Source organism: Falco rusticolus, chromosome 9 (assembly GCF_015220075.1).
Source record: "Falco rusticolus isolate bFalRus1 chromosome 9, bFalRus1.pri, whole genome shotgun sequence".
Taxonomy (NCBI): domain Eukaryota; kingdom Metazoa; phylum Chordata; class Aves; order Falconiformes; family Falconidae; genus Falco; species Falco rusticolus.
Window position 1 is genome coordinate 6,874,967 of NC_051195.1, and position 25,307 is coordinate 6,900,273.

At 40.5% G+C, this 25,307-nt stretch overlaps 1 protein-coding gene across 7 annotated transcripts in view; it reads left to right on the forward strand.

Annotated features, from left to right (window-relative positions):
• Positions 1-25,307, forward strand: part of ADK (adenosine kinase) — a 291,317-nt gene that overhangs the window by 210,328 nt on the left and 55,682 nt on the right. The gene's annotated exons all lie outside the window — the stretch shown is intronic.

The following is a 25,307-nucleotide window of genomic DNA, read 5'->3' on the forward strand; positions in this document are numbered from 1 at the left end:
GCATTGTTACAGATACAGGACTTTGAAGATGACAAAAAAAAAAAAAAATAGTGGTTTTAAAGTGAAGAAAATTGCAATGTTTTTAGATGGAGTAGGATAAGGAAAACCTTTTTAAGTATAGTTGACAATATGGAAGGAGTATTTTCTAGGCATTTTGTTGCTATTTCCAATTGTTACCTTTTGTTCTGCCTTCCACAAAGATGCTACTGCATATTTTGGTTTAATAGCAGTATAAGCTCCACACAAAAAAATCTTGTCAGATTTCACAAATGAAGTAATACCAAATCTAGTGAATGTTCGGGTGGAAGGGCTTCATAGCAACTCCAGGGATTAAACCGTGCTGGTCTTTTATGTAATTGCCCCATTAACCTATTAGGAGAATTCAGATCACAGCGGTTCATAGGTGCTGTTCGTCAGAAGATAAAACATAGGTTGTTACTTATTCTATATTTGCACACTTTACAAACAATTGTCCACCATAGTGGCAACGTTCCATTTTTAGAAATTCTATTCGGACTACCTAAATTTTCCCTGCCATTTCAGTTTGCTATGGTATTATTCACCTGCTGTCATAAAATATTCTAGAGGACTGTTGTGTGTATTAAAGTTGAAAGACTCCCCTGGTTTTCTGTGTATTAAGTTTTGAAAAAATTTAGTGTCTTTCAGGAGACAAGATATTATTTAAACTGAAGTAATAATCTTAAACTTGGCAGTATGAGATAGAGACATATATCTATACGTACATATATATACACATATACATATATACATACATACACACACTTCAGAGTACCAGCATCTTATAGTTTGTTGCTTATGACCCTGGTCATTTTTTAGTCCCTGCTTTCTGGTATATAAGCTGGCTGTTGCTACTTTTGAGTTGTTGAAATGCTATTTGCAGTGGTTTTTTCTCTTGTCTTTCTATGTGACTTGAAACCACACTCTTGGCACAGTGTAATTCTAGTTTTTAGTAGCTGCTGTATCTTGTGATTGTCAGTATTTCTGCTCTCTGCATATGGTTTCTGGTAAAGAGTAGCTGCAAAACTCAGACAAGCTCATTCTGACATGTCCTGTCTTCCAGTAGCTTCCTCCTTTGATGATTTTTTTTATCTCCCATACTCATTTCATCTACAAATACATTCAGGATTTTTTTGTGTTTATGTGCGCCTTGATGGGCAATGAACCATTTCAGCTAGCCAGCACCAATTTGTTGATTGTGATTTCCTTTTTGCTAAATTCTCCATCAGTTTTTCTAGTTTAGTTAAATACTGAAAGGGCAAAAGTTAACATATAAGCAAGGCATATTAAGTGATGTGGTTGTTACTCTATTAGTACAAACAATACTCTTAAACGCAATTTTTATTCTTCCCTGTATTTATCTTCACTCCATATTGTAGACCAATACAATTTTATTGTTAAGCACTGAGCTGTTTATTTTTTGAGTAATACAAAAACATCCAAGAGCAGCAAAATTCCAAATTGCTGCCATTCCTAAACTAAAACAATTGGCAAAGTGATTTTAAATTACATCTTCTACTTAAAAATTTACATCTGAATGGAGATGGGTTATTTCAAGTTTCAGCCAGATGGTAATTAAAATGGGCAAGTTATAAACCTCTCGGAATATATGTTCTAGTTTAGAATGTAAATGCCAGCATACCCTTGGTGGCAGTGGAGACACCGAATGCTGTAACAACTCAGTACACATACCGCTTTCAGCATTAGCTCGGTGACCACTGGTGTTTTGACCATTTGTTTAAATCCCTCCTATAACTAACCAAACATCTTGTCTTGGATTTTTGATACCTATTAACTGTACTTCATATAATAAATTTAGTACAGAGCATTCAGAATCCGAATAATTATATGTTCGTTGCTGCTAACCAATTAGGGCCGTTCTGCAGTCATTATCTAGCAATACATGACTGGAGAACTTGATTATTGTCATTGCTTTTAATTTTTATTAAATTAAGGTTTTTTTAATAGTGTCATTTTGCAAATGGTTCTTAGCAATAATACCTTCCAAGCTACCATAATCACTGGATAATTAACCTGCCAGGATTAAGCACACTCTACTTTGCCTCAGGATGCTTAACTCTCAAATAAGGTCAATTATCTCCTGATGATAACTGCTTTGTCACAAGTTGCTGCTTAATTTGTCTGTAAAAGCTCACCTTAGAATACATATTTTACAACTCAAAGTAACTTTCAGTAAGAGAATGGTCAAAGGAGGGAAAGCTTTTGAAATTACATCTCTACACAGAATTGTAGAATGTTTCCTGCACAGCAATTATACTAGGCAAGTAAATGAGACTAAATTTGCATATATTTCTTTCCCAGACAGGCTAAAGCCTGATGTTTCCGATGTGCCTGGCCCATCAAAGTCAATAACGGGCACGGAATCCGAACCTGGTTTCCAGTCTGCCCAGATGTGGGTTACAGTGGCAGCTCCTTGGGGAAGGAGCTGCTTCTGGGGGGGGGCAGCCTGTAGGTTGGGACACGCAGCGGGATGGCAGTTCTTGTTGTGGAGGTCTTCACAATTCAAGGGACACTAAAAAGCTTTCATATGACTCATCACTGCGTATGGCAGTCATCCGTGACTCAGAGGAGTATTTATTAAGATACTGATGTGTTAAAGATCTTTGGGGTTCTCTTCCTACGTGTAGGCAGGATGTCGCTGAGAAATTTTAGAATATAGAAACTTCAGAATTACAGACGTGCTGAGCTCCTTAGCTATTGCTTTACAGTAAAAGCCAAACAATATCTCTTACAGTGTACAGTGATCAGTAAAAGCTGAAGAGGTTATGTGGAAGAGAAATCGTGGCTTTCTTTAAAGCACGAATATAATAAAGAAAAGTAAGATAGCAATTATTCTTGGAAATTAGATCCTCTTTCTCTCTAGTGTAAAGAGCTGTTACTTCTAAACACCCAGTCTCTGAACAAATTAATTACAGGATTGTAAGCTGAAGTTCTGCAAAGACAGATGCTTCTGCAAGCTCGTCAGGAAATTGATACCGATGTGACAGCAAATGTGCTGAAAAGAAAGAAGGTTGGGTGAAAGACTTCTATGTTTTAAAAAGCAGTGGCAGTAGCTCTAGTGGGGGTTCTGGAGTTAGGAATCCTGAGCTTTAAAAAGATGGGTGCCTTTGTATGTAATAAGATATCAGATGGGCCTTGTCATCTTTTCGTTTTACAGGTATACCAAAATGGTGCCTCCTTAATTTAAATTATTTTCAAGTGAGGTCTTGAACGCTAACACAGACACTCCTACAAATACGTGTGGTTAGGACACAGCCTTTAAGAACCTTAATAGGCCGTTATAGAGGCGGGTCTCCTTAATGACATGGAAAATTCTCAATAATGGTGAGGAAAACCAGTAAATCAAAACCTGATAACAGTGGTTAACATGCCCCTGATTTGGAACTTGCAGTCAGTCTGTAGTTGTATGCTTATTTTAACCTGGGGAGTGAATGGAAATGCTGCCAAGTTTTCTGGCATAAAACTGTGTTCAGCACACTAGGTTTTACATCTAAATGCCAGTTGCCAAACAAATTGGTCTATTCCCTTTCTGTATCCTCTAACGCATGTTTGTAAACAGCTTCCACTCCATGTACTTTGATACATTACGGTAAGATACAACACTGTGGACAGCCTTCGTTCCCACCTGCAAATCTCCTCTGCTGGGTGATCACCTGGGACCAGACTGATACCTGCAGGCTTAGCAATCTGCCCACAGCTCACAAGAACCTGGAATGAGACATAATCACTTTTGTGAGATAAATGAGCCTCCTGGTGATTCTTTTTAAACTACTGTGCCTTCATAATGGCATCTTGGAATTTACACTGATGTAATTGCTCCCGTTTGTAGACCTAGCGGATGGTTTTCCACACTACCTGAGTGTTCTTTTGCACTAGTGAATTGGCTGAGTCTGAGGAAGCGATTAAGAGGTAAGAGGCAGGAGTTAACAGGTGGCAGATGTAGGTTGCTGCGTGGAAGAAGAGAAATGCAGTTTGACTTTCAATAAATAAAGGGAGACAAACATTTCAGTCTGCTCTTCTGGATCAGGTGGGGCCAGGAAGTAAGGAACATAGCAAAGGGTGGCTGGCCGTGCCATAAATATCACCCAGTCGATGTTTCTGTTTGAATTATTTTCAAATAAGCTTTTTAAATCATTTTTGAATGTTTGAAATTATTAGTAGAAGGCAAGTACCAGATTGTCTTTGAAACTGAGTGTCTTGAAGAGGCTGGTTTTACTGTAGTGACTTGCCTGTGTGTTATGTAAAGAGCCCTTAAGAGCCCTTGAATCTGCCTTTTTAGCGTACCGGACCTGGTCCACGTTGAGGGGTTATTGTCAGGCAGCGGTGGTTTTCAAACTCTCTTCCTTGTGAGTTCAGCCTTTGGCTTCTACCTGTGGTCATTTTGAGTTAAGTTTTCAGAAACATTAATCATCATAAATGAAATCAAGTTGGGTGTCAGTGTTTTGCGTTGCAAATTTGTATGCCAGTATTTTCTGCTTGCTTACGCTTTCAGAAGTCCTCAGAAACCTGCCCCACAGGTGAGGATAATTATCTTCGTTTCGTAGGCTGAGTGAGAGGCTGAGGTTTGCACAGTCCCCTACAGGGAGTCTACAGTTCAGTTAAAAATCATAGTCAGGTATTCTGACCCAGTTTATTAAATACACATGGGGAAAAATTTTGTAAGGAGACGTCTCATCTCCTCTTCTGTTTTAACGGGTAGAGGTTTATAAGGTCAGCTGCTGCTGCTGTTTGCTTTTCTAAACTGCAGTAAACAGCAATTTCTTTTTATAAATGCTATATTTAAGATTTCTGCAAAGTCTTTGTAGGGAGCCTGGGAATTAAAAAATTGTAATTCTGAATGGAGGAAAGGTAAATGTTCTTTGTTGTCTTTGTAGAATTTTGACGCACACTTCCTGGTGCAGGTGTTGTGTTTTCAATTACAGGAAAGCTATGGCACTGTAATATTGCTGCTTAATTCATAGAATTCACTTTCTCAATATTGGAATATCGAATAAATTGTGTCCGACTGAAAAATGAGAGAGTCTCTAGCACAAGAGAGGTTGATAATGTCAATGGCATGTTGTAAAGGTGTGCCGTGGGAAGGATGCTGAAACAGCCCAAGGCTATTTCAGCTGCAGACACTGAATCTGCTTTGCCCTCTCTCCTCTCCTTCCCCCCCTCCCTGTCCCTTGTGAACTGCAGTGGCCCTCTAAGAGAAAATGCTTTTAAATCATTTCCCAACCTTGCAGCCGTCTTTGATAAAAGCCCTGTTATCTGAAATGATATGAATCACTGTGGAGTTAATCATACCTTATACAACAACATATTTTATTGTGATTCATTCTGTCTCAATTAATCATCTTATTTATCTACATTGTCTCAGCTGCTGCGCTGAAATTCATGAGTAATAAGCAAGTAATTATTTTAGTATAGTTTACCTAGTACATTATGAATGAAAGGACAATTGAGAGCCAAGTATTTAGATTTGTATTTAGTACTGCTTTCGACTAATGTCTAGCTATTGAAGCGATTTGGAAATCCTGTCTCAAAACTGGCCTTCTTTTTTCCTGTTACGGAAAATAAGCAGGTATTTAGGAGAGAAGTTTATACTTTCCGACAGGCTTCGCTTCTTCAAACTAAAAATATTTTCTGGTAGTCTCTCAGAATGCTTAAGGATATTTATCCTTCCTTATGCTATGCAGTGTTGAGATACTTCTCAGATTGCGAATTCTGGAGAGAGCGCAGCACAAGCAGGAACACGTCCTGTGAGCAGTGAAGGCAGATTTCCCTGCGTTTCAGCAGCTTGTGTTGTGGAGACGATGATTGATAACCCTTTTCACTTCGTAGCACTTCCCAGAGCGTCTCATAACACTTCCTAAACATTAAAGCTCAGAATAAACCAATAAGGTGGGTGTGTAGTCCTGTCTCTGTTTCACAGGTGGACAATGGAGAGGTTATTTGCCCAAGGTCATAGAGCAAGAGCAGGGCCAGGAACAAGCAAAATCGAGGTCTAACTTTTTTTCTTCTTCCTAGTGTCCTGAAATGATGTCAGCTGCAGGATATATTTAGGATAAAACTCAGCTGTCTGGAGGGAAAGACCTGCAGCATTTGGCATTCAGTTTTCTGTGTAATATTAACGTATGTCTCTGAAAGCCTTCTAAAGGTGAACTGCAGACGCATTCTCAATAATCAGAGTACTAGGGCAAAAGTGTGTAATACATAATATAATGCAAATATATAATGTAAGAGCTGCAAAAATAAGAATATGAATATGAATAACATATAGTTATAACATATAGTTATACAGCTGATAAGAACTAGAAGAACGGGAGACAGAAATGCTCACCAGAACGTCTTTAAATCAGTGTAAATCCGGAGCACTTTTCACAGAGGTATTTGCAGCTAGCAGGGCAGGTAACATACATAGGTTTCAATGAAGGCTTTGTTTTGCAGTCCAGCTAAGGTCTATTCAGTGACTCCGCATTTCAAGCTCTGTTTGGGGCCGGTGTAGCCGGTTTCTGATTCAGAGCATCCTTAGATCACACTAAAGCCTTTTATGCCAACATCTGCTGAGCGTTCTCCCCCTGTTACAGTCCTTACAGTGAATTGTAAGGCTGCTGTGCCATGTTATCCCCACGGATAACATCTCAACCTGAGCCGATGTGGACCTCTCTCACCTGCCCTTATCACACAGTCTCACCTGCCCCCTTTAGTCAGATTTAGCAATTTTATGTCCCCAGCAAGAGTGAGTTCTGAGGGCTAGATTACGGTTGGAGCACTGAGTCAGTCCAGCTTCCCAGGGCAACACGTCACTAAGATCTGACCAGATGAGAGGGTGATACATGGTGCTACAGAGGACTTGGGAAGAGAAAGCCTGATAACCTCTCTCTTTCATCTGCTCTAACCGGTCTATATTGTTAGGGTCTCCCAAGCAATATAGCAAAGAAACAGTTGGGGACGTAGCGTGCCTTAAAGATTTTATTTCTGTTGTATAATATTTACAGCAGCATCCTTTTTAGTTCTGACATGTTACATATGCAGCCGCTCAATATAATTTTATCAGCAGGTATTTAGTTGAATGCTACTATGCCGTGGATAAGTTCAGGTGTTAGCAATAAAGTTCTTGGACAGAAGTTTTTATATGAAAGAGCTTGTATTTGCCTAAGGAGTGTGTATTGGTGCTTCCTGTGTTTATAAATCTGTGCCGGAACAAAGGGTTCTTGAAAGAGGAGGAAAGGGAAGGATAGTCAAGGAGCTGGTAGTAAATCTGATGTTCAAAACGCTGCAATTATGTATTGCAGAGGTCTGGAGGCTGCTCTGAACTACACTGCTCTAAACGAAATTTTTCGAGAAAGGAAGCAATATAACATAATAAATGCACAGACTAAAAGTAGATGTGTTTTTCAGCCTCTATGAGTGCAAACGGTTTAGCAGTAATTTTAATACTGAAGCTGCTTAAGAAAAATACATACAAAATGTGAAAGTATACTTAAATGCAAGTAAGTTGAAACTCCATTAGGACAGCTTTTGATTTTTGTTTTTAAAGCTATGTAAGAAAATGATCTTGAAAACATAGTTTGGGGGTTTGGGAATAAATTAGCAATATATTATGTTAACATATTTTTCTGTACTATTACATAGCACTATTTTTTCAAAATTACAGTTTCAACCTCGTCTCTTTTCTCATGTTACCTTTGTCTATCAACACCTTCCTTCACCCTGCTTATATAGCTCAAATAATATTTTTTATTCTGTCAAGATATTTTCACATCTGATTACAAATCAAGTAGTTTCATTTTTCTGACTTTCTTCAACAAAGAGAATAACTTGGCATTTGAAACCTCTCCTTTCCAACTAGTTATAAATTCTTCTGTCATTGGGATTCCTGCTGTTTGAAGATTTTATAATAAATGTAACCCACTGATGTTTCCTTAAGACTACTGAAAAGATGCTGTATCTACGTCAACAACGCAAAAAGATTTTTCCTTCATGCATTGACATATATGTTGAAGGTGGTTAGCACTGGCTTATTCTGAACTGTTACTGATTAAAATGTGTATTTAAATTTTAATTAGATTTAGAGTTTATTCTAAGACATTAGAATTCATAATACTCAGCTTTTTCATTGATTAAACTTACTAATTATACAATTAAAATATAATTTGTCCCTCCTCTAAGTGGCATTAAAAGGAAAGCTAAATGTACACTATATTATGAAGCATATGCATTGGGTCATAAATGTATGTAAAGGTTGCAAAAATATTCTGTAATTTTCAAATAATTTTTCAAGGAGTTGTCAAAAAGTTAGGAAAGGAGCTTGGAAAAGGAGTAGAAAAAAATACAGTTGCAGTGTACCTAAAATACCTGAAAGATAGATAAAAGCATCCGTGGTTTTCCCAAAGGTATTAATTGAGCTCCAAAACTTGGCCTCATTTATAAACAGCAGCCTTGGGGTGATAATTTTGCAGCCACATGAAAGTGTCTCCTTAAGCTATATTTTGAGGTTTAGTGGTCATATTCTGACTCACAATACCATTTGTTTCAATATTGGCCTCCCAGGGAAGCAATATGGAGACATAGCTTTTGTGTGTAGGTTTCCGTTCTAAGTGAATGGAACTCATCTCTCCTGGTCATTAGACTTTTTATTTTTCAATTCTCCACAGAAATGTTCCACTAAACCTTCAGTGAAAGTACTGCCAACACATATGTGATCAGTAACAATGTCAAAGTGTTGCTGATTAAGTCCTCAGACCTTCATTTGACACCTCGTATTCCACGTCAAACCCAGCAGCGTGGGGGTCACGCTAGGGAAATGTGAGTCGGTGTGCTTTCCACGCTGGAGTAGGTTCCAGGTGAAGGAGGTTTCCTCTGAGGGAAAGAACTACAGCAGTCTGACGGCTGGGACGGCAGAATTTTTGAAATATATAAATCTCTTTCTTGGTTATGCTTCTAGCTGTGTAGAGGGGGACCCCCTACTCTGAGCCTGAAATTCAACAGTTGTATTATTCTTCATCCTCAAGTTTTTTCATTTGGAGGAGGCGGTTTCACAAGCAAAGTTTCTTCTTCCCAGCCGCAGCAAAGGGAGAGATTTGCCACCACCCTCACCCAGGAGGCAGCCGGCAGCATCTGCTGCCGGTTGGTCCAGGTCTTGGAGGGCAGGTTCTCCCTGCCCAGGAAGGCCATGGGTCTTTCTCCGTAAGCTAAAACCTTTAGCGTTTGGGAAGCTCACTTGAAAGCAGTGGGAAAGCGGTACACGTTCCAATGGAAGACCCTTAGGATCCCCAACTGATCTGTCCTTAGTGATACTTGTCAAGCTGTTCTGCTGTTACCAAGGTACAGCCCTGCTAGTTGAATAGGCTGTTGGGGGATATCCCAGATATTTCTGGACTTAGAACTTTTATTTTACATGTTTCTGATGCTGAAGTTTGGTGGATCTTGATTCAGGGGAAGCTCGGGTTTTTTATTGAGAAATTTTGCCTCTTGATCTTGATGTTACTGTCCCTTGAGTCCCAGCCAGCCTGCAGGTGCCAGTCAGCAGCATGCTTGTCTCTGTTTGTGGCTGTCCTTCTGAAGGATGCTGGGTTTGTAGTTCTGAGGGACCAGGCTGTTAGCGGTATCTTTGGTTCCTGGCTGGTAAGAGACCTCCAGAATTGGGTCCTCTTCAGGATCTGTCTTAACAAAGTCTTTCTGCTCTGGAGCCTCTGCTCAGAGAGACCTGGGCATTTTTATCTTGTCTAGTCAGACCTTCAACCTCTCCAGGCTGTGCGACATTCTTTCTTTTTTAAAAGACCTGGAATTTTCATCAGAAATGAAGTTGTAGCCATAAATTGTGTTGCTGGGGCAGTTCTGATTGCTCTGAAAGGAGAACCTTCCTGCAGCTAGAAAAATATGTGAAATTTCGTGGAGCTGCAGGTGTCTTTCACAATCAGTTCACCTGAATTTTTTTCATAACCTTTTTTGAAACGTGTGTGGCATGTATGGATGGGCAGTCAGGTGGTCTTAACACACACCGTATTTAATGTACGTGTCATTCTGGAGCAGCAGTGATTAACATGTCTTTTTCCTCTCATTGGAATTTTTACTAGACCAGTAGAAATATCTGTGAGTGGTCTTGGACACATACCAGTTTCAGATAAATGGATCAGTCAATTTAAATTCTGCACATAGAGTTGCCAAACACGATGCATTTGATTTGAACATCAAAGTAAACGCCAGATTTGGATGGAGCTGCATCTTCGTGTATGCGAATTACGATAATGAGTCAAACTACTGAATCTAGCCGCTCAAAAAAGAACAGTCATCATCTGGAACCAAATTCGTTGCTTCTAGAATCCAAACTGGTGAAAAGAACTTCAGAAGCGCATAGCCTCCTGCTGGCCAGTGGTAGCCCATCTCTGAACACGGGTTATCTGAGAGGTGGGTGGACACCACATATGAGTGTTCTAAAGGGTAGCACTGGTGGGAGGTGGACCCAGTATTTAGAGTACACCATGGAAACCATAGGTTTCAGGAGTCCCTATTAACCTACTTGCAGTTGAGCTTCTTTGGTATCTCAGACAAGAACTTTGTGTCCCAGGAGGAGTTATACACCTATATTTTTCAGGTAGAGCAAGCTAACATCATCTTCAGCTGTGTTCTTGGGTTAATTTTTAAGTTGGCATGGAAGTGACAATGTAAGTCGTCCCAAAGTTATCTTTTCATTTACAACAAAGATATTAAGTTGGGTTTTTTTGGGAGGGGTCTTCCTTGCAGCAGATTTTATTCAAATCATACCTATTCATTCTGCACCTCTTCCATTGGAGTTGGCTTTTTGGGACATTTTATTTAGGACTTTTAAATGTCAATTACCTCCTTTTAACCAATCTTCACCTCAGCTATTCTTGGGCAAAAGTTTCTTGTTGTTTGGAACTTCAAATTGCACCGGATAGAACACCGCCACATAAATTAACAGAAGTTGGTTGCTTTGGAGAGCATTTAGATCAATCTGGAGTGAGAGAAGAATATGTAATGGGTTTAATCAGGAATGTTACCACACCAGGAAGATGTTTCATTCAGGAGTAAATTATGCAGACATTCTTTCGTACGGCTGTTCAAGGTAACAGTTTGTAGTATAGTATCTTATGTAATGAAACACAAAGCAATCCCCCCCTAATTTTTTCTGTTTCAAAAGCTGTATGTTCTATGGTACAGGAATGGTCTTGAGTGTTAGGGGCTTGGGGAGAATTGGATAATTAGACAGTAATGCTATCCACAGTAAATATCCATTACCACTTATTTTCCAGGGTAAAAGCCAACTCTTTAATGAGAGTTTAAAGGAAGCTGAAATATTCTGTAAACTTTCCGTTTTATTTATAACTTTTTTTCTGGGTCCTGGACTAGATAGATTGCTAGTCTGATCCATTATGGCCAGTCCTGTGGTTATTGCACGAAGATATTTTTTTCAAGAAAAGATTAGCCAGATAATTAGAACTCTCTCATTTTACAATTTATACAGCATGTGGAAAGTTTTTAGATTAATTTTTTTTAATTAGAATTGAACAGCTGCTTTATGTGCTACCGTTTTGTTCATCCGTTAATAAGACCTTTTGCAATAAATCCTTGTTCACAGTAACAAGTAAGAAAAATTGTATTTTGTGTAGATAAAATTCCCAAAAGGAGATTTGAAATATATCCAACTCATTCTGTAAACTGTTTGAAATATAACTAAGTTTGTCTATAATAATCTGTCCAAACCATGTTACTAATTTAAATCAAGATCATAACAAGTTCTGTTGCCTACCTCTTCATAACATTTCCTTAACTACGTTTGTTGGTGTTGTTTTTTTTTTTTCTTGTGTATTTCTTGCATTCCATTTTTCTGGAATCGAACACATCATACCCAGCAACAGCCTGGGGTGCAAATTTGGTGTAACTGTGCGATGTTGTCCTATTTTAATTCCACATTTTACAAACACTCCTATGGATCTTATGTTGCCTGTCTCAGCTATGTGGAAAGCATAACAAGGTCTTCAGTAGTACTTATTACTCAGCATAGTTACTGTTCTTTCTCACCAGAGCCAGCTTCTGTGCTCTGAACTACTCCAATGAGCCATCTTGTCATAAACCACCCCTTGAAATCTCCTCCCCTGTTCCTGCTCCGTGTTCTGCCTGCCGGTATGAAATGCCCCCTTGCGTTACACTGCCTGGAGACTTGGGGGGACGGCGTTCGGGCCTGCAGCGATGCCCTGGGGCCTGTGGCGGCTGGAGGTGGCAGGCGGACGGGACTGTGGAGAGGAGACCCCCAGCGTGCCAGCCAGGCGCACAGAACGTGCGGCCTGCCCTTGAAGGCCTCCAGGATATTAAGCCTTACATACGAGTTCACCATTTATCAATAAGCTATTATGGGATAACCTTAGAAGGTTTCTAAAACATTTTCCCCTGAGCCTCATACAACTTCCTGACTTTGCAGACAAAGGCATATGAAAAATTGTATCAATAAAATTTTTAGATTCTATAAAACAGTTTTCCTCTGAAACATGTCATATACAAAATATATGATGGGTTGGCATGTTAAAATGGTTTTGCGGATCCTTTACTAAGGCAACTTGTATTACTAGCTTGCAAACCGACCATTTGAGTAATGTGTCCATCCTAAGACACCTTTTCTAAGAAACCATCACGTGTTCTTTTCCCTTATCTGTCTCCCACCCTTCTTACTACAGTGGTAAACTGTATAGGAGAGGTGTTTGGTGTACTATACCCCGTACAAAACAGACTGAGAGGCATGTCCTGGCCAGAGAACTTAGTTTCAACAGAGATAACAAACGAAAGGCTGGAGAAGTAATGACCAGAGGTGAGATGTCCTAACATTGATCATACACTTGCTTGCTGCCATTACCAGAAATGTAGATAAGTTTTTTTTCCCCTGTAATCTCATATATCAATTTTTAAAAGAAATTCAGTCAATGGAGAAGGAAAAAGTAATAATGGACTATGCTAAGTCCAGATATGCGAGTCCCTTCACTATAGATTTTTTTTTTTTTAGCAATTCTTTTGTATCTCATGTTGGTTTTTTTCATTCTGAAATATCATGGAGAATTAAAGCAGTTCAGGATCAGTTAAAATTATAAATATTTAAGAAAGCAGTATTTAAGATTAACTGTTCTCCATTTACTGACCATTACTTGGAACCAAAAAAACCTTGTATTTTTGTAAGCATAGTAAGCTACACTGTTTTTCTTTAAACTTTAGGGTATGAATTATATTCCTATAATGACAGCTGCAGGGTGGAATGTTTTAACACACTGGAGTGAGATATATCTTGGACACATTCTTGGTATCTTAAGTTCAACATGCTCCATATGGTGCCACTGAGCCAGTGATTTTGAAGAAAACAGTCAAAGACTGCTGAAACAGCGTAAAATACAAATTAGTCTTTGCTATATAAGTAAAAAAATTCACTGTCAATCTTTTCAGCTTTCTGCATGAATACTTCCAGCAACTTTTAATAGTAGTCCCCATGTTTTAAAACAACTGTTGAATTCTAGCAGAACAGAGAGAAAGAGTGTGGGCTAAGACTGCATCCTCATTATTAACCGTGTTATGCCTCAGCCTTGTGCAGGAGAGCAAAGGGAGAGGAGGCTGGGCTTCCCTGTATTGTCACATCAGTCTTTAACGTGGCAGCAGGGATTGTGTGTTGCAAGATTTGTGAGAAGTAGGTTGCTTTTTGTTAACTCGGTCCTCTGTCAGCACAAAAGAGCCATGAAAGAGCTGTGTCACAGGGAGGTGTCGTCTCAGTCCTACTGTTGAGAACAGTAATCATAGGGTACCCTGTAGTAAAGCTATGTAATAACCATTGTGATGACTTAAATATTTTAGCGTTGGTGGTACTGGATTAGCTGGGAAGTATGTTTTCAGGACGTTGGACTTTTGTCATGTATGTTTTCGTTCATAGTATCATCACAGGTAGGAGTTAATGTAAGAGTAACTTGCTTGTCTATCTTACATCTTAATGTGATTGGATTTTTTTCAATATAAACTTAACCCTGAGTTTCCTGAGATTATATTCACGCTTACGGATTTCAGAATACTTACAGCACACTTGCAATTCTTAGTACCAACGTTATGGGTTCATACCCTGCTTTTAACTCTGGATTGCCCTGATGTAAATTTTAGTTGTCCATTACTATTATTATTATTAAGGCTTTTTCAAAGCATCGTCTGTGGACTCCAAACAGGAGACATGAGGATTACACAGCTATGCAAAAAATCTGTTTTTTTCAAGTAGTATCAACCTTAAATCATTTTGTATTGATGCTGACGCTTAAGAACAGGTTCACAAACGTAACAGCATAACAAAAACAGGCACAGTGCACCAGCCTGTTAACCTGTACTTGTGGGCCTTTTCTATCAGCAGAGCGGATAATGAAATGAGAGAATTACTGATGAACCAGACCCATAAGGTGGTGATTTGCAGAGTTATATTAATGTGAAGTTGCCCATTACAGCCTGAGTGTATCTAGGAATTTACTGTCAGAGGAAGATGGAGATCTTGTTCCCTCTTCTCCCCCTTTTCAGACTTGTAGCTTCTGTCTCAGGTTCCCTCTGCACAGTGGAGCTAAAGCAGCAGAGACGTGGGCGATATTTTAAAGAAAAGGCCCAAGAAGGTGTGGCCACATGATTTTTAAGCAGGGATGTTAGTTTGAGGTAGTCAATCTAGAATAAAGAAACCAAAACACGGTCCTTGAGCTTCTTACTCACCGCTAAAATGATATAAAAACATTAGACAAGGGCTGACAGGTAACTAGCATTTTAATAATCCCATATTAGAGCTACCTGTGCTGCTGTAATCCTTCTAGATATAATTAGATAAAACAATCATCAATAGTTTGTTTAAATTTCCATCTTTAAATATAGCCTGAATGTCAAATTTCAAGTGATAATTACTTATGACATATTTGTTAAATCCTTTGGGATACAGCCAGTGTTGGTATCTGGTAAAGGACCTAGTTGCCAATGGATTCATAAAAAACTTGTGCGCTCTCAGAAAGTACATTCAAAGCATGCAAGGTTTTGATATAATATTTCTCACAGTAAACGGGGGTCAAATCTCTGCTTTAAGTGGAAAACAGAACTTAATATTGGTGTTAGAGATGTGACCGGAACATCAATGATACATTAAGGTGGATGCTTTCGCATCATACATGAAATATAATTACCACCTTTTTTTCCTCCTTGCAGCAGCTGGATTCTTTAGTTTACAAAGGTGTCTCCTGATGTTTGTCCAGGCACTGGACATATATTGCTATATGTTCTATGAAGGACTTACTCAGCCATACCTCCCCCATTGGTGATAACTGTGTAGGCCTTCCAGTCCCCATGGCCACCCTGATCCATGTGATAGGATGATATCACGCAGCTGTCACAAAACGCTAGCCCCTCGCTTTCAGAACCATGAGGCGTCCAAGCCATACACGTTGCCTAACCCAAGGAAACAACCCCAAGGCATCCACGTGACCCACCGGTGCCTTCCCTGCGGTTGTGCCATGGGCAGTCTGCTCCTTTTGGCTGTCTGCTCAGCAGGGTCGCAGTCCCTGGCTGAACTGGAAGGCAGCCACGCTTTCCTTCTCCCAGTATCGGTTCATCATCACTGTGTGGGAGAAGCCCGTGTTGAACTGTTGCGGAAGAAGCGTGTGGGTGAAAGGCGTAACCGTTGCGCGGTACGGCTCAGCTGGGGCACAAGGAGCGCCTCCCGAAGCGAAGCGTTCCTTACGGGCAAGAGCGGAGCGTGGAGACCCCCACACCTCTCTGCCTGTGACTACTGTTTGCTGAAGGAGGCAGGGTCCAGCCTGTTCTTTTCTAATTCCACATCTCAGCCGCCGGTGGATTGTTTGAGGAGAGGAGGAGACAAAGAGTAAGGGGAGGACTTGAGAAGACCAGGTGGAGCTCTCTACCTGGCATCAGCTCTGTGTTTCCCAGAGATGGAGACATTTCCTTAGCCTTCCAAACCTTCCCCAGCAGCTCGACCTCGCTTCAGTGCATCAGGGCCTGGGAGTCGTTTCCTTCATGCAGACCAGAAGTCTGTTCATACTTTGCTACTTCCAGGCCAATAAATTACTTCTCCAAAAAGTTCCTTACTTGATAAATCAATCTCCTTGTGTGTTTGCACTATATTACATAGGAGGAGCCTCGTCACCCTACTGAAAGAATAGGACACTGCGAGATACCAAGTATTTATGGCTAGATTTAATGATTTTAAAGGAAGCAAATTATTGCAGCTCTAGGGCAGCAGTAACTTACATAGTGACAACTTATGCATGTTTTATGTACCTATTTACTTCAGTGTTCGCTACAAAAGTATAGTTACCATAGCAATGACCATGTCACCAGATCTCTTTGCTAGTTCTGAAATACAAAATACACGTGTGCCACCTGAACTGTGATTATTTTCTGCACAAGTACAGGAAGTAGAAGTTGAGGGTGTCACACACATCTCTAAACAAACAGTAACACATTGATTTACAGAACACTTCATGGTGCAAAGCTAATTGGCGCAAGTGGATCTCGGGTTGCTAGCATCCTTAGTATTGTAAATCCTTTGCCACTAAGCTGAAAGAAAAGCTTCACTGCCTCCTGTCAGCAGAGATTCCACTAGTATATACTTAACCTTTAGTCTTCTGTGGAACATTGGTACTTAGGTGCAGTATTCCAGGAAAATAACGTGTGGTATTCAGGAAGACATTTTCTCTGATTTTAGGTGTGAACTCATAAACAAAGCCATCTTTTGGCTATTTGCAGCTTGTTAATGGTATATAAAATAGCATCGCAGAAAGCGGTGTGGTTTTTCCCTGCTGCTGCTTCTACTTCAGAAATGGGGGATTTACAAAGAGTTTAGGTAGTGACCTTCTGTACCTCGGGGTGCAGCTCACTAACTCCAAAGAACTGAGAAGCCAAGTACTAGATTTCCTAAATCAGCATTAACCACTGGAACAGTGGTGGGCTACCCCGATATGACTTGAGACAGCAGGCAAGTAAAAGACGGAAAGGCTTTTACCCACAGATCCACACTTCTCCTCCTTAGAGCTGAGTTGTGTTTTCTCATGTGTTGACATATGAGATAACCTGAATACATATAACAGTTGTGAGTACAGATATTTGAAGAAAAGCAATTTGTGCAACTGCAGACTTAATCCGCTGTTTCAGTGGTTCTCATTTAAAAGTTACTTGTCTGCTCAGGAAAATTGACCTGCGCTGACGTAGCACGTTATTGGAAGCACAACGGCTTTAATTCAGGTTTGTAGTGTGTCCGTTATGTGGACAATCTTATGCTAGAACAGGAGTGGTTTGTTCCTGTTTTACCTTTGGGAATGTGTTTAACTAAAGAGGAGCAAGGCGTGGGCATTACTGGACAAGCATGTCAACCTGTGGAGCCAGCCATTAACGATTCCACGTGAAGAGACAAAAGTAAAACTGATCCACGTTCACATAATGGTTATCTCTTCCTCGTGCCGTGCGGTGTCAGAATTCTTCCCGCAGAGAAGGAGCCCCACTTGGCTGGGTGGGGGAGTGGACCCGGTGCTGTTAGGTGTTGAGTTCATCTGTGTGAGCTGTAGAGAAGAGCTGGGAGGTTACCGTAGCTGGGAAGTTTGATCTAGCCTCCCTAAGTCCTTGACCTGGAGGGTGGAGATTCAGATTCCAGCTTTATATAGCGATGCCACCGTTTAGACTCTCTAAACATGATCACAGGCCTCTGGAGGGACATGAAGTCCTAAAGTAGCAAGGCGGCAACTTTTCTTGACTTCCATGTTGACTGCGAATTGTGTAAAAGGATCCAAAAAAGCCTCTTTCGTGGTGTTTTAATTAGTAGTCATTAATAAGTAATTCTAATTGCTTCAGTTTTTATTTAGATTCTCTCCATTCTCCTGTGTGTTTTTCTTAGGAAGAAATCCTCAGTATGTTTGTGTTTATCTAGGCAGCAAGTGGAATTTGTGACTAATCCTTCCGGAGCCCAGGTGTACCCCTCAGTCAGGGCGCCATGAGCTGGCGCTGGAGGGGTGGCCGGCAGAGCCAGGCGGCTCGGCGTGTCGGTGTGAGTGCTGCGCTCCTGGGGCGCGTTGAGCTGTGTGACCGCCCGGCTTACTGGCTCGGGCAGTGCTGAGACCTCTGCGATGCTCCGCTGCCTGACGGAAACGTGCCCAAACACTTAGGTCGCCTCTGACCTCTGCACAGACATACTAGTCCCTGTATAATTTACCAGATGGCCTTCAGCAGCGACCCCTCGGCGGTAAGGGGTAGCTCCGGCGAGGCAGTGGCGTCTGTCCGCCCATTGATGGGCAGGAACGCGGGGAGCTGTGCCCGGCGAGCCCCCTCTCCCTGCAGCTGGGCGTCTCTCAGATAGATTAGGTCACTCGATGTCTCCCTGCTTTCAAAGTCAAGAGTGTGTTTGTTCCAGCTGTGGTGTTAAAAAGCTAACTCCATTTACACCTACAGGAACGGTCTGGCCAGAGTGGCTTCTCTACTGGCTCAGTGCAGAAGCACGTGCCTCTTGTATGTGGTTGACGGTATAACATACACTCGCATTTGCTGGCACCGCCAACAGACTTAGGAATAAATCTGCCTTGATTTCTGGATGAAGGCTGTCTTTCTCCTACTAAAATCTGACACGCAATTCTTGCTCTGTATCTGCTCAAGAATTGTATTTCTTCTCTGTCCTCTTGCTGGTGCAGCCACCCTGTCTGGGGTGGATTCCATGCGTGTGATGCTCACACACGTGCTGCTCTGCTGCCAGGAGCAGAGGACCTAATTTTTTGTGACATGAAAAGAAACTGGCTGGTACAGTACATTACTAAATGCTAGAGACTTATTTCATGAAATGGGAACACCGCAGGGGAATCTGGCAAGGAAGATGTGTTTATGTAACTGAATTGAGTGTTGCAACTGCCATCACTTAGTTCCCTTGGCTGCAGTGAGCGAGTTGTGAGAGGAAAACAATCCAAACAGAGATCCTCAGACACAGAGGGCAGCTCTAATTACATACAAATAATTAATAAAAATGAAATGCAGTGGTATTAGAAAATACCATTCATTTGCTTACGTGATAGTGTGTACCGAGCTGGTTGATAGGGACAGAAACACCCAGGCTTTTGCACTTTGATATGAAGTTTGTATTCCTTGGGTGTCCTCAGCATATTCTGATATCCCAGGGAGATTCATGACACAAGAGTAATTGCACATAATGTAAATAAGATCTGCATTAGTTGGCTCTTTCACTCAGAATCTTTTTCCAAGTCCAGATGTGTGATGTTTAAATGTTAGCAGAATAGAGTCCTTATGAAGTAGCTTTATCAAATGCAGCTAGTTTTCCAGCAAAACGGAGAAAACATAAATTAGAGCTCAAGACCTTGGTCAAATCTGGTGCATAAAATTTTATGGTTATATTTAATGTTCCATATGTGCTTTGGACAAGTGCCATGTTTGTAAAGAACTGCTTCAATATTATTTTTAAAAAGTGACACTTTTAGCACAGTATCCTCTGCAAACTGTTCACTGCTCGTCATGTACGCCAGCCAGGCTCCAAATAAACTTTGTTTTCATGGTCTAAACCAACGATCAAAATGCCTTTTAGAGCATGGTGGTTTTCAAAACATGGCATGGGGGATGTCACATGTGACTTTTTGAAGTATAATTCGGAAGGCTTGATTAGCTTAACTGAAAGAGGAGAGCGTATGATGTAAAAATCTTAACGAGAGACAAGGAATTAGAAGACGTATACATGTCCGCTAGTGCTGAATATGTGTTCTGGCTTGTTGTTTATAACATAATTATATTTTACTACGTTATGTGAGCACTACATTCTTCCTAGCTCTTAGGAAAAGCAAACCTCAGACCGAGGAGGTTCTACAAATTTGTGCCACTTTTCAGAGGTCCTAGTCTATTTTTTTCTTCATTTCCCCAAATCCCTAAATAGCTGTCTTTAAAAAAGAAAAAAAAAAAAAAAAAAAAAAACCAACAACTTCCAATGCAGCATCTGGTGTGCTGTTATTGCCACTACTTTCGCTCTGAAAGCATAGCACTACTGTTTTAGAATGTTCCCATTCATTTGTTGTCTGGTATTTGGCCAAAAAAATTTATTAGTAATGTAAGAGAAAGAAGTAAATTTTCAAGAGCCCAAATCAGAGTGTACTCTGAACAAAAGAACAGCGCTGCTTTGACCCTACAGCTCGTTTGAAATTTTGCGTAAAATGGAAGAGACACGGCGTCTTGGAAGAAATCACAGGGATTCTTTGTGTTGGAAAGTGTGAGGCAAACTAAATAGCTTGAAATAACTTCTGTTGTATTTAAACACAAATATAATGCTACAAGCAGAGGAAAAAAAATATATTATTTACACTTCTAAGCACTCAGGAGGTGTGAGAAATCTGTGGCGAAGGGCTTGAGCAAGTACTTAGCTAAAAATAACCTGTCCAAAGCTGAATTACTACTACTATTACTATGACTACTAATTTCAGCTTCAGAATAATTTGCAATCTTACATTTGTCATGTAATAAAATAAGAAACGTATCAGGTGCAATTTCAGGTTTATTTGCAGTATGCTAGCATATACTGGGGATATAGTAATGGTTAACAAATACAGAAATGTGTATTAAAATATAATGTCAGTCTGTTATCTCAGTTAATTAAAAAATAATTGTGAGGCAAATCCTAAAATAAATGGAGCATTTTAAAGACACTGAAGTAGAGGTTCTGTTTTGAAGTACAGCTTGGGATTAAAAAACGTTCTGTGAGCCTGGGAGTACATGGAGAATGTGTGTGTGGTAGAATCAGAGATGGTTAGCTCTTTGTATGCTTACGTACAAAATCTGTAAAACGTTACTGCTTGAAAACTCTGATACGTTTTTATGATCCTTTAGAATACACAACTGGTGCCACTACGAGAGTGTCCTTGCTTAGCAGAGATTTAGAGAACTGAGAGAACTGCTCCTATAAAAAGAGCACAGTTGAAACTCAAAGTTTGCTTTTTTTCAGACATAGACCAAATTTTTCATTTGTCTTCTGTGTGGACCAAGTCCAGATTTCACTTTTCAGCTTGGCTTTAAAAGTTACCTGTGTGAATTTACAAACTGAAGAGCAATAGTATATAGCAAATGGTTTAACAACCTCAGTCATTACACCATAAGAAAAATGTATTTGTGCTTTAATATTTTATAACTAGTGAATGTATCAAATGATATTTTAAGAGAGGATAGATAATAATTCATTGCAACTATATTAACAGGGTAAAGTTGCTTCATAGTAACAAAAAGATACATCGGTACTGTTGGAGGTGAAAGGTGATGTGACCGGTGTATTTCAAGCAATAGCTGTAGGTCTTCATAACCTAAAAGCGCTCAGAAAACTTGAACATGCCATTAAGTTGTGGTGGTTTAGTGGCTGTGATTCTTTTGCAGGCACGTGGAGTTTTTTCCCTAGTTAGAGGTCTAGAGATTTAAAATGCTTGTGAAAACCACTGGTGTAACCAGGAAGGGTTCGGAGAGCCGAGTGCATGTAGAAGATGGAAATACAGAAGGTTTCAGAGAGGGAGATCACCTTTGTTTTGTCAGGAGCGATGTATGCATTTGGGAAGGTCTTGTGTATGTGTGCATATATATGTGTGTGTGTGTGTGTGTGTGCGCGTGTGTACATAAAGTTGATTTAACAGGGTGGGCAAATGCCTGACAGTGAAACCCACTATGGATTCAGCTTCTTATCAGTATTACTGCTGCATATCCAGTGCACCTTAGAGCAAATGATCACACTGAAAGAAAGGGGCTTGCACACACTTACCCATGTAATAATGCATAGCACTTTTAATAAATAAGTTGTTGTCATAATTATGTTGTTATGTATTAGATGAAAGATTACCGATCTTTGATGCAGGAATGCAATTTTCCATAATTACATCACTTAATCTTGCATTTTTTTTCTATAGGAGTTCATGTATATTCATACATCATTTTATGTTCTTTTTGGCATCTTAGTCTTTATCATTTTCCTGTTTTTGTTGAGTATGGTGTCTTAAAAGTAGAAAGTAGTGCTGAGAAGGCTTATGGTTTGCTTTCTGTCGTAGGACTTCTGAACCCCACTTCTTGAAAAATTTAACTTCCCTGCGTGAAAGTATAGTAACAAAACCAACCAGTAGGATAGTCATGATCTTTTTGCCTGAGCCCATTTTTAAAGAAAAAAGCAATTATAACAGAATGAGAGTGATTTGAATGCATGAAGCAGTTGGTTATAGATAATTTGAATGAATGTCTACTGCCAAACATATTATAACCTACGCGAAATATTTAGGTGAAGTTCAGTGGTCAAGACATTAATGGGCTTCCATGTATTCTTCATCCTCCGTGTGCTGTGCTCATTCTAGCAGTGCTTTGGCCCGCTGAAGCTGGATGGAGGAGTCTTCCGAGTCTCTGAGAGATACTGCTAATTTGTCAGAGCCGCTTGTTCCGCTTCATTTGTAGTTCACGACTGTCCTCACCTGCTGTGTGGCTGTGGCTAGTTGCTTGGTTTCTTTAGCTGTTTCTTTTCCATCCTAACAGTCATCTGACTTTTCTGCATATATCAGTAAGTCTTTGAAAGATTCTTCCCCTGTCTGCCTAGCCCTGGCATGGATTTTATCCCATGCCTGCAGTCAGTAGCTGCTATTTTAATGCAAAGTATAACACCAAATTTCAAAGACCTTGACAGCCTGGAGAAATCGGACGATGGGAATCTTGGGAAGTTCAGCAAATGAGAACAGACAGCCCTCTTACCTGGGGAGGAATGTTGGTCCCAGGACAGGCTGGGAACCAGCTGGCTGGAAAGCAGCTTTGTGAAAGATGACCTCGGGATCCCAGTAGAAAAAAGGATGGATTCCAGCCAGCACCGTGCCCTCACAGCAAAGGCTGCTGACAGCATCCTGGGCTGCATTAGGGAGGAGCACTGCTGGCCGATGGAGGGCTGTGATCCTTTCCCCCTACTCGGAACTGGTGAGATGGCTCTGGAGTGCTGGGCCCAGCTGTGGGCTCCCCAGCATGAGGAAGACCTAGACTTACTGGGGTGATACCAGCGAAGGGCCACAAAGATGGCTGAGGGTTTGGAGCATCTGTCGTATGAGATGACTGAGCACCTCCAGAAGAGGAGGCTTAGGGAGATCTTATCAACAAATACAAATACTTAAAGAGAGGTGGGAGCCAGGCTCTTCACAGGAGTGTCCAGGCACAGGACAAGAGGCAACAAGTACAAATGCAACTACAGGACGTTCCGCTTAAACATAAGAAAAAGCCTTTCCTGTGAGGGTGGTCGAATGCTGGAACAGAATTCCCAGGGAGGCGGTGGAGTCTCCAGCCTTGGAGATACGCAAAGCCCAACAGTCCTGGGCAGCCTGCCTTAGCTGGCCCCACTTGAGGAGTGGGGTTGGACTAGATGAAGTTCTGAGACCCCTTCTGACCTCAACTACTTTGTGATATTATTTTTTTTAACACCTCTTTCAAATGTGTTGCAAATCATGATCCCTCTAATTTCATTACTTTTCTCTCAGTCTCTGCCCTGTCTTAATCCATCCCAGGTTCAGGTTGGCTTCCCTTAGATAAGGAGCAAATATACCAAGAAACACTCATCCTCAAACACTTAATGGTCAGAAGCAGGTAAATTCTAACTTCTATAGATTCGAAAAAAAATCACGCAAGAAATTAGCAACTTGTCCAAGGTGATAAACAATGCCTTAGTCACATCTGGAACTGGAGCTCGTGTTCCACAGTCAGGACCACACTGACCTAACTGTGGGCAGGTTGAAAATTTGGGTTTCCATGCAATGACCATGTTGTGAGAGAGAGCCACTAGCAGAGACTGAGAACTAGGTTTTTCCTTCCATAAAGTAGCTGCAGTAGCTAAAACTGAAAATACCAGAAAAAAATTCAAAATCTTGAATGTTCCTATCTTGGACATAGATAACTGCATCATTGAATTAGCATTGAACAGCACGACAAACTCTGATAAGAATCTTTAAGTCAACTGAGTTCAAACTTCATGGAAAGGGTAAAAAGTGTAGTAGTAAGGTCAGTTAAAAAGTTGGTGGTACTGCCAGAGGCTGCAGTAAGCCATTTTATTTCCTTGCTGGAGTTAACAATCGGTGCAAGCCTAGCACACGAGGAGTGTTAGGCGATGATTGCTCTTTACAGGGTTCCCTGTACCATAGCCTTAGTTATAATTCTAAATGGCTGCGCATGACATCATACCAAACAAAGTATATAAAACAACTCAATTTCACTGCTAAAAACGTGTTACCCTTTCAGCTGGACTGGAGACAAGTCCTGCTGGATCCCAGCACTTCTAGCACAGTATCTGATTATTCTCTCCATCTGAAATTGCTAGACAAGAATATCTTGTCAGTGATTTGAGGCTGGTCTGAGTGGTTGCAATCATAGAAGGCCTTGTTGAAAATGAGGCAATCTTTTATTTCTGTTTGTCGTCCTTCAGCCAGAAAGTTAGCACTAAGAGCATACCATAAGCAGTATTAAAGACTTCAAAAGAGCCCACACATCTTTTATTTTTATATCTGTATAAAGTTCTTATCTTCTAGCTATTAAATTAATTTTAAGATCTTTGTTTTCATTTTTATGATGTTCTGATTCAGTGATGTTTAAGGAAGGGGTCTTCTCTTTCTCTTCTGAACGTGATGCATCTATTGTAAAGGTCGAGACGGATGCGTTTGTATAGAGAGGCGGTGTAAGGAAGTGTCGTTCACTCATTTGGTGCTTATGATACGTGAGGAGAGCTGCCCATACAGAATCGTAGGTAGTTCAGTTCTTTAGGTGAGGATGTAAGCTAGAGATATAAGTAATAGCACTTTATCCATCATAAAATTTCAAAATGGCTCAGAGGCATATCACTGCCGCAGCTGTTGCAGACCCTGTAATGGCATTAAGCTCTGACTCAGGGTGATTTTTTCCATAGAAGATTCTAGCAGGAACTATAATTCTGGTAATAACCTGAATAGGAGAATAAATAACTTGAATATTAATGAATTGTACGTGATACAGACGGTCCGGGGTGAACCCAAGCAGAACAGGAAACACATTTCTTTCTCAATTCTTTTCACACTAGGCTTTTTCAGACAAAACCCTCTGGTGCTCTGCCAGAACCCCCTCTGAACGTTACAACTTTAACCCCATATGGTATTTATACTTGTTCTGATTATTCACTCGAACTGATTATTATTATTTTCTATTTTCACCTACTGGGTGAAGGCAGTGTCGATACATTTATCAGTATCTTTAGTATTACTGGAGCA